Source organism: Cinclus cinclus, chromosome 5, assembly GCF_963662255.1.
Source record: "Cinclus cinclus chromosome 5, bCinCin1.1, whole genome shotgun sequence".
Taxonomy (NCBI): domain Eukaryota; kingdom Metazoa; phylum Chordata; class Aves; order Passeriformes; family Cinclidae; genus Cinclus; species Cinclus cinclus.
Genome location: NC_085050.1, coordinates 35,296,507 through 35,308,829, shown reverse-complemented (window position 1 = coordinate 35,308,829; position 12,323 = coordinate 35,296,507).

The following is a 12,323-nucleotide window of genomic DNA, read 5'->3' as shown; positions in this document are numbered from 1 at the left end:
TTTCAATCATTTTGATGCCTAAGACTAAAAACATTATGCTTTTTATATCTTGAGATCAAAATTAGTTGTCCATACTCCCAAGGGATGCTGCTGCTCATTCAGAAAGGTTTAATTCTGAAAAGGTGCTCCTGGTTGACAGATTAATGAAGAACTGAACACAAATGGCAGTATAATTGAGGGAAGTGACAATTTCTACATATGAGTTTCTAAATATTATGTCTAGATTCTCCACATGGATACTCTAGACCTCAGCAGTTAGCCTGTAAGTATATTTAAAGCACAACAACAGATAGTTGTTCACATCCCCATTCAAAACTAGACATAAACCATGCCACAAGTACAGCATTGTGATCAACAAAGCCTTTTTCACCCCAGATAGTGTTATAGGAAGTGGATATTCTAATAAATACCCATACAGGTATGTATTAGATCAAGTGATTACAAAAAGAACATTTCACAGGGTAGCATACTCAACATACAGAGTTCCAGCAGACTCTGCTTTTATCAGGGGACTTGGACTGTGCTATCTTCAGAGGTCTTATCCAAACCAAAACACTGTGATTGTGTTCTAACATTTTTTACTGGTATGAATATCACTGAAATATTCCATGTAGTTTTTGGTGCCATCAATGCAAACTTGCTGCTGAAAACTGGAAGTACTTCAAAACTGACCACAGGTACTCCTTCAGTTTAAAACTGTAAAGTGTTAGTATGGTAAATTTAATAATAAAGGTGAGGGGCACCTACATTACACCAGGATATCTACAAGAAAACAAATCTACTCAGAGATTGTAAAAGTTAAGTCAATGTTAGTGGATTTTGAAAGTAGACATTGGAGAATGGAAATTATATTCAAATTATTTGTCCCAAACACTAGAGAAATGAGCTAAGATTGGATTCTTGGACCCACCCACCCACACACACACAACTAAATCATAATCTGCATTTTCTTAGTTAAATGTTAATTAGGTCATATAAATTCTCTGATTAATACTTGCATTATGTAGGAGTTTCAACTAAATGACCACATTAGACTCTTCTGTGTTTTAGTCATTTAATTATTTAAAGCTGTAATCACGTTTCCTGGGAGATTTCATAATGTGCTTTGAGATTCCCTTGACTTTTGTGGTCTTTGTACACCAAAGTGTTCATTCAAATATCTTCAAAATTTTGGGGTCTGATGAATGGAATAATTATTTACAGCTAAACCCTGTTTTCCCTTCCCATCAGTCTTCTGGAGCCAAAAAACTGTGACTAAAAATATTATCCATTCTACGTGCAACAACAGTATGTGCATTTCTCTGTGTGTGCCTGTTCCACTGGAGTTTATTGGTCTATTAAAGCATTCAAGTTTCTCTTTGGCTCCATAGAGTTTCTGTCTCATCTTCAAAGTCTGAGGAATATATGAAAGCACCTTCTGATGATTTCAAAAGGTATAGTTCTTTGTTTTGACAAGAACTCCTAAGTTAGTAGCTAAGAAGGCAGCCGGGCACAGAAGAATACACAACACACATATATAACATACAATAACTGTAACAAGAAAAAAATAATATAACAGTATAGAAATAAAGTAGGAGAGCTTCTAAAGATACAAATGCACAGACAAAATGCTTCAAAGCAGTTCTCACCATCAGTCATACTTCATAAAAAGAAAGAGCTTGACCATTCCTGTTGGGAAACTCATGCATCACATAGGATGACTGAATTTATGATCCCTCACTTCTGTCACAGTTCACCATGTGCAAGCATAATGGACTAAATTTGAGGCATCATTAAAACACTATTACGCTTAAATCTTACCTTAAGGTAAGATTTGTTACGGTACTATTTGTTACCTGCACCCTGCCTACAAGGTGCAGATGAAGGAGTTAATTTACACTTCATGAGGGGCATGTCTATAATTCATCCATTTCTTCTGCTTTTCACTTCAGTTTCTACAGTTTCTCCACAAAAATCACGACACAGAACAAATAGCCAAGTTCCTGCATGTGTACAGCACACAAACCACAGAATAATGACTGCCTACTGCAATACCCAAGCTGGTTAATTTAAAGTTATCCTTCTGTTACTATAGATTAGGCATTGGCTTTGTTCACTATTTGACACAAAACAATCTTTGCAATTATGACTTTTAGATGACGTGAGACATAGGATCAGAACATTTTTTGTCGGAAAGGGTCCACAAGGATTATCAAGTCCATCTCCTGTCCCTGCATATGACAGCCCCAAGGCACACACCATGTTCACACCAAGAGAATTGTTCAAATGCTCCTTGAAGTCAATCTGGTTTGTGGTGTGACCCCCTTCCCTTCTGAGCCTGTTCCAGTGCCCTAACACCCTCTGGGTGAAGAACCTTTTCCATTTCCAATGTGAAACTCCTGCGACACAACTTCAGATCATTTCCTCTGGTTCCATCACTGGTCACAAGGAAGAAGCAAACTGCAATGAGGTCTACCCTAAGTCTTCTCTTATCTAAGCTGAACAGACCAAGTGACCTCAGCTGCTCCTCATACAGCTTCCCTTTCACCATCTTTGTAACTCTCCTTTGAATTCTCTCTAACAGCTTTATACCCCTCTTACATTGTGGTGCCCAAAACTGCACACAGGAGTCAAGGTGAGGCTGCCCCAGCTCAGAGCAGAGCAGGACAATCCTCTCCCTTGCCTGGCTGGCCATGTTGTGCCTGATGCCCCCCAGGACATGGGTGGCTCTCCTGGTTGGCAAGGCACTGCTGACTCCAATTGTTGGGGGTTGGTTCTTTTCCCTTTTCCCTCTGTGGAATTTTCCCCATTGTCATGCTAAGATACCTGCTGAATGGGCCCTGGTGACAAGGGGGAGGAGAGAGAGGAGGGAAACCCCTCGATATCCAAACATCCAGAAGAGGAAGCGGAAGGCTCTGGCTCTCCCCATTTCCCCGCGGAGTTCGGACGAGAAGGACGATCGCTGCCTCAGCTCCATCCCTGCCATCCCAGCACCAGGAACCATCCTCACTGCTGTCAGACCCTGCCCTGCTGCCTTCTCGCTGTAACCTGCCACCATCCAGCACTCTGCTGAGCACCAGGACCCACACCGTGAGCGGAGGGCTCTCTCTCCATCTCTCTCTCCCCCTGGGACAGCTCTGCCATCACCCCCAGCCCTCCTGCGGCTCTGCGGGACCCGCCCGCCCCCAGCACCGGGAACTGCAGCTCAGGGAAAAGGTGCCTGCAGCCAAAAAACACTGGGACTGAGTTACTGTTCTGTTTGTGGGTAATTTCATAGCTGTTGTTGTTCTTGTTTGTCTTGTTAGATAAACTAGTAAAGAACTGTTGTTCCTACCCCCATGTCTTTGCCTGAGAGCTCCCTTAATTTCAAAATCATAATAATCTGTAGGAAGGAAGGATCACATTTTTCAGTTTAAAGGGAGGCTTCTGCTTTCCTTAGCAAACACCTGTCTTTCAAACCAGGACAAGATTCAACTTGTCATTGATTATGACCCTCAGATCTCTCTACACGGTGATGCTCTCCAGCCTCTCATTTCCCAGTTTGCATGTATGTCTAGAGTTGACGCTTCCAAGGTGCACGACCTGGCTTTGCCTTCCTTAAAATCCCAATTTACTAGCATTTACACACTCAGTACTCTTTTGAGTCCTGATTCCAAGGCATTAATGAAGATGTTCCCAGTCTGATGTCACTGCATTCACTGTAACCCTTTGTGCCTGACCCATGAGCCTATTGCTCACCAATCACATGATGCCCTTTTCTAGCTGTGTGCTGGACATTTTGTCCAGAAGGGCCCTGTGAGAGACCGTATCAAAAGTCTTACTGAAATACAAAACAGCTATACCCACTGGCTTCCCTTCTTCAACTGGTGGGTTACTTTGTCATAAAAGGACATCATCAGGTTTGATAAGCAGGACTTTCCCCTCATGAACTTGTACTGGCTGTGACTGATGACTGCAATGTTATTCACTAATGCCCAGATTGATCTCCAGGCACTGAAGTGAGACAGGGATCAGTTACAGTGGTTTCTTTGCGTAGATGCCAACTACATTTTTGCTAACACTTGACTTTTCTCCAACTGCATCCATTTCATCCAAGCTCTGAAAGGAATAAGAAATGAAAAACAGGCCAAAAAAATGGAGATTAGCAGCTGAGTAAAAAAAGATAAATATACAACTGGCTTCTGGGTGGGTCCTCCCTGGCATAGAAAGCTTATGATTTATGGAAGATTGTCAAGATGAAAAAATCATAGATGTTTGATGATTATTATAATGACAATTTTAGTTGCCTTATTTTTTGAAACTTGAGAAACCAGAAATATACAATTTGTAAAATAATAGAAGTTAGCCTCTGCTTATAACAGTTTACCAGCAAGCTTTTTACTCCTTAGCATGCCCCCTAATGAGCAATGCATGCCTGTCTCCTATAGCTTAAATACAGCAAATGTAAGGAATCTAAAACAGGCATCATTGCCATTACCTTAGAGAAACTGTCATGCCCAAAAAAAAACCCCAAAAACAAATTTTTTAAAAAGAAAAATTGCAGACTTCTAACACTGTTCAAAGCTCTAGAGATCTAGTGCACCTAGCTATATAAATATGCATGGATGTTTATATGTGTATGTACCTATATATGTAAATTTATGCATATAAACACACCCATACACATATATACTCCTATGTAGTTCTATTCAGATGCAAAGTGTCCAACAAATGAGACCTTTATGCAATATGCATGGCCCTCAACAAAAGGCATGTAAATCATGTCCTGACAGAACACACACTGAGTATTCCACTGCATCCCTCACCCCACCCCTTTATCATCCCCTGGAAATCAGGGAAAGAGATTTATAAACCATAACTGAAACTGAGTGTTCAATTACAGGCTACAAAAGAACAGTTTATAAATATCTTCTATGAGCACTGGTTGAATGATGCTGGTTCAGTGAACTCCCTGGATCCTGTAATCCCTTTTTTAATCTTTGCAATTTACTTACTGCCTTTGAAAGACTCAAAGTGGGATTCAATTTTCTTATTACAACAGGACAAGTTGGGGGAAATAAAGATTAGCAAAACAGTTTTTCTTTTTTTAAAGCGGGACATTCTGGGTGGTATTCAAGTTAAGATTCCCTTACAAATTCTAATTGCAATCTCTTAATACAACATAATTAGAGGATCTTCCTAATCTGGAAAACTAAATCACATAAATGGATTACAGATCAGTTTTCAGATGACCAAAAGAAAAAAAGGGCTCCCACAAAGAGAGTAAAAGCTATCAGACAGTTAAAACACAGCAAACCAAATCACATTTCTTGAATTACCACCTTTACTCTAACAGAAGTAAACTGTTACTGGTTTAGATATGTTTTAAATATCAGATTTCCCTAAACCTTCTTTGTAGTTATTAAAATGTACACCCTACATTGTAGAAACTTAAGCAAATAAAAGTATCACAAAATATTTTTTCCACTAATCCTTGTATAAATATAATAATTGTAAAGTCAATTAGAACTTACTCTGCTAATGGAGTCTTAGGAAGTTTACTAGTCTGTCTCTCAAACTATGGTCCAAACAATGGAAAAATCTGGGCTGAGTAAAATTAGGACTTTTTAAATGTTGTTATGCTCATGACAGTTATTCTACTATTATTTTACCATTAAAAATTCAAGTGTGGATCACAGTAAAATGAATACTCTTTTCTGAATTGTGTAATGCCTTATAACCATGAAGATTGTTTGCATTTCTAAATCTATCTGCTAATGTACATCATAAGAATGCATATATACTCCAAAAACTGTGTTCTTATCACTTCAAAAATATTTTGTATACTTAACACATAAAACCTAGAAGAAGTAATCTCAGATGTTCAGGTGTGAATTAAACACTAGCAAATTTTTTGAAGGATATTTTTAATAAAGTACTACCTTGCTTTGTGCCTACTAACTTACTAATGTGCCTTTTTAAATTACACTGCACTAACAAGATTTTTTTCTTCTTTTTAAACATTATGTTGATACCTGTAATAATAATAATAATAAGCATCAAAATATCATATCCTTGCTTTGTTTATTTTTAAAGAGAAACAGCAATTTACTCATATTAAAAAAAAATAAATATAGTTTTGGCCCAAGTGAAGACACTGATGAATTGAGTACATCAATACAGAAGGAAAACAATCAGTGAGACACTGAGGCATTAGATTTCAAAATACACAGCAACACACAGAAAATCTATGACAGAGCAGAGAAAAAGAGCATATCAATCACTGTTTTACTAAAGTTTATGTGGGGAATCTTAAAAATAAGGAAACTTCTTAATTAAAAAAAATACCAAAAAGTTCTCAGAGAAAGCATAAAAACCCTGAAAGTGATGATACTGGAGGAACAGCATGCAGCTAAAGATTTGAGAGAGGGTAGAAGCTATCTTAGATACATATGGATTTTGCAGATTTTTTTCCCCATGCTTTCCCTTCTTAAGTCAGACTACAGTAACTTATAATAGTTTGGAAGATCTGCCTCTTAGGAACTCAGCTGAAGCTGCTATTCACTGCATACCTATTTCATTATAGTACAAGCTTTGGATGGAAGGATGAAATATTGTATCAGAGCAAAAACAATGGTAGATGTAAGATGAAGGTTCTCCCATGGAAGACACTATGCAAAAGTGATCATACTTGCTTCTCAAGTACCATCTCTTTTAACCTTTCCCACCTTTCCTTGGAAGCAAGGAACCTGTGTTTCACAGCAGAGGCTCAAATTATTCAAAACGTGAATCATGCTTTCTGTCTGTGTCTGAATCAGCACAAAAATGTCCATGTGCTTATTTTTACAGATATCACTTGTGCTTCAGCTCATTTGAATATATACTTACAGAAAAACTGCTACGGGGGAACCATTCTGAAGACATAATGAGGAATTAGTGATCCTGAGGTATATGCTGACCCAGCCAAGCCTCCCCAGCTAGCACCCATATGTCATCCCAAGCGGCCGCTGAATGACCCCACGCTTTGTCCTGCCATGGTAGCTTGCAGGTGTCACGGGAGGATGTACAGATGTTATAGGAGGATGTACAGATGGTCCTGTCTGATGTTCTAACATGTATTACATGTCTTCATGGACATTTCACACTCATTAGATCACAAATTGCTGGCTTTATTGTGATGAAACAGACCATTTCTAACTGATAAATTTAATGGTGAGGAAGGAAGAAAACTATAAAAGCATGGCAGGTGGTGAGGTACCTCACCACGGCTGGAAATTCTGTGCAGTGTGTCATGGACATCTTTAAGAGGGCTGTCTGTTGCTGACACACCTCAGGGGTACCTGGCATCAGAACTGACACAGGATTAACTAATTAATGTCACTTTCTAATTATTCTGTAAATAGCATTAACCACTTTTATGTTTGAATCCTTTGTCTTATCAAGACTTATCAAGAAAAAACAAGTATGAAAGAACTGCAAACAACATGATGCTGTATTTAAGCACAAAGGAAAAAACCTCCTGTTCAGTCAATGACAGAAAACAGACACAGTAAAAACCGCTTTCATGGCCCCCATCAGTAACTTTGCAACTCACATCTACATGAGATTGAAAGCATTAGCAATATCTAGTATTTAGCCCAATCAAATTTTTAACTTTACCATGGCATGCTTCATTGTAATGATGCCTTCCTTTCCCTGCCAGACTGACTCTGTTCCTATAAGGTTAAGTACATGCCAAATATCTTCTTATTTCTCAATATTTCTTTCTTCATCAGCCTTTTAGCCATCAAACTCTAGCAGACATAAAAAAGAAGTAAAAGGATGATAAAGGAAGTATAACTTTTCCTTTATGAAGCACAACACCACCAGTACAAAGCTAAACTTAAAAAAGGTTATAAAAAGCAAAAGAACAAATAAACCTACCAAAAAAATATTCTTCATTTCCATGACAACAGAAATGCATCATTAAGGGCCACAAAACTTCAGAAAAATGTTTTTCTCTAACAGATAGTACATTAACTGTATTTTTTTTAAGCAGAGTTCTTCCTCTGGAGTCTTCCTATAAACAAACTGATAAGGGAACACAAGACAAATGGTTACTCTTGATATGTAAGAAAGAAAACCTCACTAAATGGTACCTATAGGAAAAAAAAAACCAGACTTACTGTGTGCAATGTTGAATATATTTTCTCCCAGAAGTCCAAAAATTAGTTATAAAGCTATCACAAAGGTACAAAATTCTCACACACACAATTTATTTGGCTTTATGAAGTTCATTTACAAAACAAGTCCATACAATTTTGCTCTTCAGAGACTGTTCTTCATTGTTATTTTTATATATGTGTGTGTGTCTGTATGTGTATATATATATATATATATATATATATATATATATATATATATATATATATATAAAATTCCTTCCTATTTGTTGATTATGTGTGAGCAGCCACAACTTTTTCATGGCTGTACCCCAATATTTTATACATCTATTTAAGTACACAGTTATGCTGTAAAGATGGAAACAGGATCAGTCTCTCCTAACAAGCAAAATATACCAGTCATCTTATGTCACTATAACTGTATCTAAACTGTCCCTTTACAGAGATCCCTGCTCTGAGAAAAGGTATCATTTTAGCTTTACCTATTGAAACACATGATCCCTTACTTAACAGTTTAGAAAAATAAAACAAATAAATAAAAACAATTTCTTCCCAATGTTATTTTCATCTTGTTATTCTTCCCATCTTTTCCCAACTTAACAAAATTCCAGAATTTCAGCTGTCAGGTTTAATAACTGGACAACATTACCAGGTCCCAAACTTTCCAATATACATCTCATCCTAACTCTTTCCAGTACCACAATTTCAGGACCCAATCCAACTTCATCATTGACAGCACCGCTTTACACCTTACCAATGTCATCTACAAAAAAACCTTTCTTTCATTTCCCAGGTTTCTAATTTCTTGGTCTTTCATTTTTTATCATATCAACTAGTATTTTCAGAATTCATGCCTATTTCTGCCTTGCAAGGTAATGACTTGAAATAATTTCTACCTTCCTTGATTTTTGTCCTAATTTCAAAAATAAAATTCACTTATTCAGCCACTCTAAAATACTAATAAGTGATCATAAAATGCAGAAACTTAAAAAATGCTGGCAAGGTAGACAGCTAAACTTGAAAAATTATGTACTCTAAGTCAGAGTGGTTATCATGCTCCATTTGAATAGATGATCAACAATGACTTGATACATGACAATTTTCAGAAACAAAGCATCTTATTGCGACATCATTATAATATATTGCTATGCTATCTTAAAAAATCCCTGCTCAAGCCCTAACAAAGCATCAGACTCATTAGCTGAATATTTTTAGCTGACTACTTTTTCTTTCTGATTAGAAAAAAGTCATACATCTTTCCAAATGGCCTCTGAACAGGGAGGATAAGCAATGCTACAGCAAAATAAAGACTGAAATAGCTTCCTAACTAAATTATAATTAAGAGATTCCAATAGAGTTAAAGAAAAGAATGTTTGATGTTTGAAACTGATTATTAAGCCAAAATTATTTTGGAACATAATAAAAAGACAACATGTTAAATCCTCATACCATTCCATAAAGAAAACCAAGAGATACAGGGTTGCTGATGAACTGGATCAACCTGAAAACTTGAGCATCTAATAGCACATCAGCTAGAGTTTACTGTATGAAAATAATATCCATATCTGATCCAACACAGATATACATAAGTCTGTTATAACTGTTTCTATGTCTGGATAAATATTACAAATCCCTATTTCACTACTTTTACTTTTCAAAAATTATTTTATTTTACACATATGTGTCTTATTTTATTACACATATGCAACTAACCTAGTTGTAAACCAAGACTAAAGAAACTACAGACCCCCTTCTTTCTTATCTCTTATTTAGTATTTGTGTGAGTGATTTACAGGAGTTTCTTCAGGGCATTTTTCTGCTTCACATTTCTATGGACAGACCAATATCTGCTTCCTTTTTTTTCTGTCTAAAACACAGTCCCAATTTTGTTGACTGACTAGCACAGTGCCTTTAGCTATCTTTACTGAAAAATTGTCAAAACAAGCTATCTGGTGAATCTGAAAAACCTCTTCGTAATGCAGTATTTTGTGAAATGCTCATAGCAATACAATTTTAGCAACAAACTTCTTTGCTAGCTGTCCAGCTTGCCTTGGTTTTTGGGTAAAACAGATCTCTCCCTACATGCTCAATGCCCAGAGTTGTGTTATTTCTAAACAACCATTCATTTTCAATAATGTCCTGTTGGGTCAAATGGCATCCCATTCTGGAAGCTTCTGTCCTGTTTAAGACACCATCATGAACTGTGATGGATGCATGCACATCATTTTTGTGTTCATCCCCTAGTACCTGTAAGCTGCATTTCTGTGAGTATGGCTGAGCTGCTGAGGAAGGGCTATTTGCCTTGCTTGGGCTGATGCCTATGAGGACAAATACAAGTTTTTGGGGAGCAAAAAGATTGTTTTGAAGAGTAACTCCTTGCTTTCATTTGGAAAAAGCTTACAGAGGGCCGCAAGGAAAACAGAAAAAAACCCCCAAAAAAAACCCAAACAAACAAAAAAACAGACCTTGGGGAGGAACACACCACACACCATAAACCACACAAACTTTCCCAGGAACCCTACCGAGGACTGCATTGATTACTGCAATCAAGAATGCTGGTGAAAGATATTGGACTAAAAAGTGAAGAAGAAAATAAACACATTAACATTTAACAGACAAGAGATCTGATTTTTTATTACAAAAGCAGCCATATTACAGCTTTGCCTCAGAAAATTATATATTTAACTTCATAAAGTATCCATACTTTAAGAAGTGGTACTCTGGTAGAATCCTGTCAGATTAACAAAACTGGAATATGCTATGCAAAGATGTCCCAGTCTCCCACATTCAAGTAAAGCCTGAATTCACACACGCTTTTCCTCTGCAAGAAATGGAGGAGGGAATGGGGCTATTGCAAAAAAATACAAAAAAAAAACCCAAAAAAACCCACCAACAAACAAAAAGCCCCAAACAAAACAAACAACCAAAAACCAAACACAAACAATCAAGCCCACAAAAACCAAAGAACAAATATTTTCATGACATATTTCTGCTCAATTTTCTTAGTAAGCATTGAATTAGCAAAAAATGTCAAACATTTTCTACAAAACTTATTTTAATTCTTAAATTAAAATGATTTAGCATATTTGGGATCAATTTTGTACTAATAACATAATACTACATCTTTTTTCTACCCATTACTAAATAAAACAATAGCAAATCCTGCAGCTTGATGAATTCCAAAAGGGTCAAGATCAAGACATTTGTTTAACTAAGACAGGTCAGTAACTTGATATCCTCACACAAATTTTTCTTCTAGATTACATGAAAAAAAAAAAAAAGAAGAAGATGGTACTAGAAAACAAATAGGTTTAACCTGAGACAAACAACAAAAAAAAAATGTTACAAATGGTGTTTTGGTTCCACCAGGGTGGATGACTATCTCCCACAGTCCTGTCATTGCCCTGCTGCCTACTTCTTTCTCGTGATATATTTCACTCTAATTGTCCTATTTTCTGTTATACTTCTACCATGGAGGAAAAGATGTCACTAAAAGTGGTGTAACAGCTTACAAATACACTGAGAGAACTGCTGAAGCTTTGTTGATTGTTACTTTAAGAAACACTACCCAGAAGATGTGTGTTGGGGAGCATTGCTGTGAGAAATGAATACACATCCTTTTACTCCTTCTCCCTGACATCAAGCAACAATGAGAAACAGAAGTCGACAGAGGTCACACACAAATGTGAGGAGCTCCGTAGAAACATCTTTGGATTCTAACCTGGACTGACAACTATCCCATTCTTTACTGGTGTTATGCATAACGGACACATAACTCCTGCTTCAAAGTCAGAAAAACCCTCTGTTTGGATGTTTTACAGACAAAATTAGCAGGCCTCATTCCAGCCTCCTGAGCCAAAGTTCACAAGAATCAACAATCTACTTGAGCAAGTAGTAGCTCAAGACAACATGCCAAAAAAACATAGCAAAAATTCCCCAAAATAAATTGAATTATTTATGCAATTCCAAGAGAATTAGCACATCTATTACATGTATGACCTTTGGCAAATTATTGATATTAATATTAATGTGTACATTTATACTGTTGCAGCATTGTAATATGTGGATTATAAAGAAAAGTAAGGCAATTTTCCGCCAAATGAAGAAATTGTTTTCTATAGATGTTCCATTGGCTTGGATACTTAATTTAACTGTAATTGATGTAATCACTCATTTACTTTCACAATATAAATTAGATGTGTA